The sequence below is a fragment of the Osmia lignaria genome, unplaced genomic scaffold, assembly GCF_051020975.1.
Source record: "Osmia lignaria lignaria isolate PbOS001 unplaced genomic scaffold, iyOsmLign1 scaffold0011, whole genome shotgun sequence".
In the NCBI taxonomy this organism is placed as follows: domain Eukaryota; kingdom Metazoa; phylum Arthropoda; class Insecta; order Hymenoptera; family Megachilidae; genus Osmia; species Osmia lignaria.
Window position 1 is genome coordinate 14847501 of NW_027478165.1, and position 6441 is coordinate 14853941.

Below are 6441 nucleotides of genomic sequence, written 5' to 3' on the forward strand. Positions count from 1 at the left end.
CGCAACGGAAAACCGGAACGAGAATAGTCGAGAAAGTATATTCTCGAGGAGCGGTAGACTGCTTTTCAACCGAAGTCATAAAAGAGCCACACGCTCGACGCTACTCCCGACCGGTCCGAGCGAACCGAAAGTGCCTTCCTATAAATACCGAACGGCCGGCCGCTAGGTCGGCGACGCATGGGCTTACGCCCAGGCGTATGCCTGTGCAAACCGCCGTGAGAGCGTACCATCCCGCCGGCACGGTAAAACTTAGACTGAAAATATCGTCGAACATATCCTTTCATTTTATAACGTTCTATACATGAAAATTAATAAATTAACATGCAGGACATAATAAATTCACATTCTCATGTAAATCATGGGTTTAATTAATATTTTAAAAAATTTTAAAACCGCCCAGAACCGATGAGATGAAAATATTAAAACGATATTTTTGCATTTTCTTACGGTAAAACATTAACAAATAAGCGACTATAGCAATATAAAACTCCATTTGTAATTTAATTAATCAAAATTAATATTTTTTTTTGATTTTTCAGCGATCCAGAACCGATGAGACGAAAACATTAAAACGATATTTTTGCATTTTCTTACGACAAAACATTAACAAATACGAGACTATAACAATATAAAACTACATATGTAATTTAATTAATCAAAATTAATAATTTTTTTTGATTTTTCAGTGATCCAGAACCGATAAGTCGAAAATTTTAACAATCATATTTTTGCATTCTGTACCGTGGATCCATCGTTAAACGCTATTAAACTAACGTCCGTGATGGTATAAATGCAGATTTTCGCTCCGTTTAGCCAAAATAACGAACTATAGGTGCGCTCCGAAATATTTCAAAGTCCCAGCGGCGTATTGCTTCGCCTCTTAGAACCGATTAGTCGAAAATTTTAACAATCATATTTTTGCATTCTGTACCGTGGATCGATCGTTAAACGCTATTAAACTAGCGTCCGTGATGGTATAAATGCAGATTTTCGCTCCGTTTAGCCAAAATAACGAACTTTAGGTGCGCTCCGAAATATTTCAAAGTCCCAGCGGCGTATTGCTTCGCCTCTTAGAACCGATTAGTCGAAAATTTTAACAATCATATTTTTGCATTCTGTACCGTGGATCGATCGTTAAACGCTATTAAACTAGCGTCCGTGATGGTATAAATGCAGATTTTCGCTCCGTTTAGCCAAAATAACGAACTTTAGGTGCGCTCCGAAATATTTCAAAGTCCCAGCGGCGTATTGCTTCGCCTCTTAGAACCGATTAGTCGAAAATTTTAACAATCATATTTTTGCATTCTGTACCGTGGATCCATCGTTAAACGCTATTAAACTAACGTCCGTGATGGTATAAATGCAGATTTTCGCTCCGTTTAGCCAAAATAACGAACTTTAGGTGCGCTCCGAAATATTTCAAAGTCCCAGCGGCGTATTGCTTCGCCTCTTAGAACCGATTAGTCGAAAATTTTAACAATCATATTTTTGCATTCTGTACCGTGGATCGATCGTTAAACGCTATTAAACTAGCGTCCGTGATGGTATAAATGCAGATTTTCGCTCCGTTTAGCCAAAATAACGAACTTTAGGTGCGCTCCGAAATATTTCAAAGTCCCAGCGGCGTATTGCTTCGCCTCTTAGAACCGATTAGTCGAAAATTTTAACAATCATATTTTTGCATTCTGTACCGTGGATCCATCGTTAAACGCTATTAAACTAACGTCCGTGATGGTATAAATGCAGATTTTCGCTCCGTTTAGCCAAAATAACGAACTTTAGGTGCGCTCCGAAATATTTCAAAGTCCCAGCGGCGTATTGCTTCGCCTCTTAGAACCGATTAGTCGAAAATTTTAACAATCATATTTTTGCATTCTGTACCGTGGATCGATCGTTAAACGCTATTAAACTAGCGTCCGTGATGGTATAAATGCAGATTTTCGCTCCGTTTAGCCAAAATAACGAACTTTAGGTGCGCTCCGAAATATTTCAAAGTCCCAGCGGCGTATTGCTTCGCCTCTTAGAACCGATTAGTCGAAAATTTTAACAATCATATTTTTGCATTCTGTACCGTGGATCCATCGTTAAACGCTATTAAACTAACGTCCGTGATGGTATAAATGCAGATTTTCGCTCCGTTTAGCCAAAATAACGAACTTTAGGTGCGCTCCGAAATATTTCAAAGTCCCAGCGGCGTATTGCTTCGCCTCTTAGAACCGATTAGTCGAAAATTTTAACAATCATATTTTTGCATTCTGTACCGTGGATCGATCGTTAAACGCTATTAAACTAACGTCCGTGATGGTATAAATGCAGATTTTCGCTCCGTTTAGCCAAAATAACGAACTTTAGGTGCGCTCCGAAATATTTCAAAGTCCCAGCGGCGTATTGCTTCGCCTCTTAGAACCGATTAGTCGAAAATTTTAACAATCATATTTTTGCATTCTGTACCGTGGATCGATCGTTAAACGCTATTAAACTAGCGTCCGTGATGGTATAAATGCAGATTTTCGCTCCGTTTAGCCAAAATAACGAACTTTAGGTGCGCTCCGAAATATTTCAAAGTCCCAGCGGCGTATTGCTTCGCCTCTTAGAACCGATTAGTCGAAAATTTTAACAATCATATTTTTGCATTCTGTACCGTGGATCCATCGTTAAACGCTATTAAACTAACGTCCGTGATGGTATAAATGCAGATTTTCGCTCCGTTTAGCCAAAATAACGAACTTTAGGTGCGCTCCGAAATATTTCAAAGTCCCAGCGGCGTATTGCTTCGCCTCTTAGAACCGATTAGTCGAAAATTTTAACAATCATATTTTTGCATTCTGTACCGTGGATCGATCGTTAAACGCTATTAAACTAGCGTCCGTGATGGTATAAATGCAGATTTTCGCTCCGTTTAGCCAAAATAACGAACTTTAGGTGCGCTCCGAAATATTTCAAAGTCCCAGCGGCGTATTGCTTCGCCTCTTAGAACCGATTAGTCGAAAATTTTAACAATCATATTTTTGCATTCTGTACCGTGGATCCATCGTTAAACGCTATTAAACTAACGTCCGTGATGGTATAAATGCAGATTTTCGCTCCGTTTAGCCAAAATAACGAACTTTAGGTGCGCTCCGAAATATTTCAAAGTCCCAGCGGCGTATTGCTTCGCCTCTTAGAACCGATTAGTCGAAAATTTTAACAATCATATTTTTGCATTCTGTACCGTGGATCGATCGTTAAACGCTATTAAACTAACGTCCGTGATGGTATAAATGCAGATTTTCGCTCCGTTTAGCCAAAATAACGAACTTTAGGTGCGCTCCGAAATATTTCAAAGTCCCAGCGGCGTATTGCTTCGCCTCTTAGAACCGATTAGTCGAAAATTTTAACAATCATATTTTTGCATTCTGTACCGTGGATCGATCGTTAAACGCTATTAAACTAACGTCCGTGATGGTATAAATGCAGATTTTCGCTCCGTTTAGCCAAAATAACGAACTTTAGGTGCGCTCCGAAATATTTCAAAGTCCCAGCGGCGTATTGCTTCGCCTCTTAGAACCGATTAGTCGAAAATTTTAACAATCATATTTTTGCATTCTGTACCGTGGATCGATCGTTAAACGCTATTAAACTAACGTCCGTGATGGTATAAATGCAGATTTTCGCTCCGTTTAGCCAAAATAACGAACTTTAGGTGCGCTCCGAAATATTTCAAAGTCCCAGCGGCGTATTGCTTCGCCTCTTAGAACCGATTAGTCGAAAATTTTAACAATCATATTTTTGCATTCTGTACCGTGGATCGATCGTTAAACGCTATTAAACTAACGTCCGTGATGGTATAAATGCAGATTTTCGCTCCGTTTAGCCAAAATAACGAACTTTAGGTGCGCTCCGAAATATTTCAAAGTCCCAGCGGCGTATTGCTTCGCCTCTTAGAACCGATTAGTCGAAAATTTTAACAATCATATTTTTGCATTCTGTACCGTGGATCCATAGTTAAACGCTATTAAACTAACGTCCGAGATGGTATAAATGCAGATTTTCGCTCCGTTTAGCCAAAATAACGAACTTTAGGTGCGCTCCGAAATATTTCAAAGTCCCAGCGGCGTATTGCTTCGCCTCTTAGAACCGATTAGTCGAAAATTTTAACAATCATATTTTTGCATTCTGTACCGTGGATCGATCGTTAAACGCTATTAAACTAACGTCCGTGATGGTATAAATGCAGATTTTCGCTCCGTTTAGCCAAAATAACGAACTTTAGGTGCGCTCCGAAATATTTCAAAGTCCCAGCGGCGTATTGCTTCGCCTCTTAGAACCGATTAGTCGAAAATTTTAACAATCATATTTTTGCATTCTGTACCGTGGATCGATCGTTAAACGCTATTAAACTAACGTCCGTGATGGTATAAATGCAGATTTTCGCTCCGTTTAGCCAAAATAACGAACTTTAGGTGCGCTCCGAAATATTTCAAAGTCCCAGCGGCGTATTGCTTCGCCTCTTAGAACCGATTAGTCGAAAATTTTAACAATCATATTTTTGCATTCTGTACCGTGGATCGATCGTTAAACGCTATTAAACTAACGTCCGTGATGGTATAAATGCAGATTTTCGCTCCGTTTAGCCAAAATAACGAACTTTAGGTGCGCTCCGAAATATTTCAAAGTCCCAGCGGCGTATTGCTTCGCCTCTTAGAACCGATTAGTCGAAAATTTTAACAATCATATTTTTGCATTCTGTACCGTGGATCCATAGTTAAACGCTATTAAACTAACGTCCGAGATGGTATAAATGCAGATTTTCGCTCCGTTTAGCCAAAATAACGAACTTTAGGTGCGCTCCGAAATATTTCAAAGTCCCAGCGGCGTATTGCTTCGCCTCTTAGAACCGATTAGTCGAAAATTTTAACAATCATATTTTTGCATTCTGTACCGTGGATCGATCGTTAAACGCTATTAAACTAACGTCCGTGATGGTATAAATGCAGATTTTCGCTCCGTTTAGCCAAAATAACGAACTTTAGGTGCGCTCCGAAATATTTCAAAGTCCCAGCGGCGTATTGCTTCGCCTCTTAGAACCGATTAGTCGAAAATTTTAACAATCATATTTTTGCATTCTGTACCGTGGATCGATCGTTAAACGCTATTAAACTAGCGTCCGTGATGGTATAAATGCAGATTTTCGCTCCGTTTAGCCAAAATAACGAACTTTAGGTGCGCTCCGAAATATTTCAAAGTCCCAGCGGCGTATTGCTTCGCCTCTTAGAACCGATTAGTCGAAAATTTTAACAATCATATTTTTGCATTCTGTACCGTGGATCCATCGTTAAACGCTATTAAACTAACGTCCGTGATGGTATAAATGCAGATTTTCGCTCCGTTTAGCCAAAATAACGAACTTTAGGTGCGCTCCGAAATATTTCAAAGTCCCAGCGGCGTATTGCTTCGCCTCTTAGAACCGATTAGTCGAAAATTTTAACAATCATATTTTTGCATTCTGTACCGTGGATCCATCGTTAAACGCTATTAAACTAACGTCCGTGATGGTATAAATGCAGATTTTCGCTCCGTTTAGCCAAAATAACGAACTTTAGGTGCGCTCCGAAATATTTCAAAGTCCCAGCCGCGTATTGCTTTGCCCCGAAATTTTTCAAAGTTCCAGCGGCGTGTTGCTTTCAAAGTGCCTCCCTCTAAATACCGATCGGCAGGCCGCTAGGTCGGCGACGCACGGGCTTACGCCCAGGCGTATACGGGGGCAAATCGCCGTGAGAGCGTGCGATTTTGACTTTCGCAATAAGATAGTCTCCTTTATGAAAAGGAGCGTACACGTCTCCCAAAAAAAAAAACAGTTTCATGACGATCAATGTAGTTCTTGATCGAAATGTATCATAGGACGAAGATTTTATCGAAAAGTACGAACTTTGGCGACGCATCGAAATTTTTCAAAGTTCCAACGGCGTGTTGCTTTCAAAGTGCCTCCCTGTAAATACCGATCGGCAGGCCGCTAGGTCGGCGACGCACGGGCTTACGCCCAGGCGTATACGGGGGCAAATCGCCGTGAGAGCGTGCGATTTTGACTTTCGCAATAAGATAGTCTCCTTTATGAAAAGGAGCGTACACGTCTCCCAAAAAAAAAAAACAGTTTCATGACGATCAATGTAGTTCTTGATCGAAATGTATCATAGGACGAAGATTTTATCGAAAAGTACGAACTTTGGCGACGCATCGAAATTTTTCAAAGTTCCAACGGCGTGTTGCTTTCAAAGTGCCTCCCTCTAAATACCGATCGGCAGGCCGCTAGGTCGGCGACGCACGGGCTTACGCCCAGGCGTATACGGGGGCAAATCGCCGTGAGAGCGTGCGATTTTGACTTTCGCAATAAGATAGTCTCCTTTATGAAAAGGAGCGTACACGTCTCCCAAAAAAAAAAACAGTTTCATGACGATCAATGTA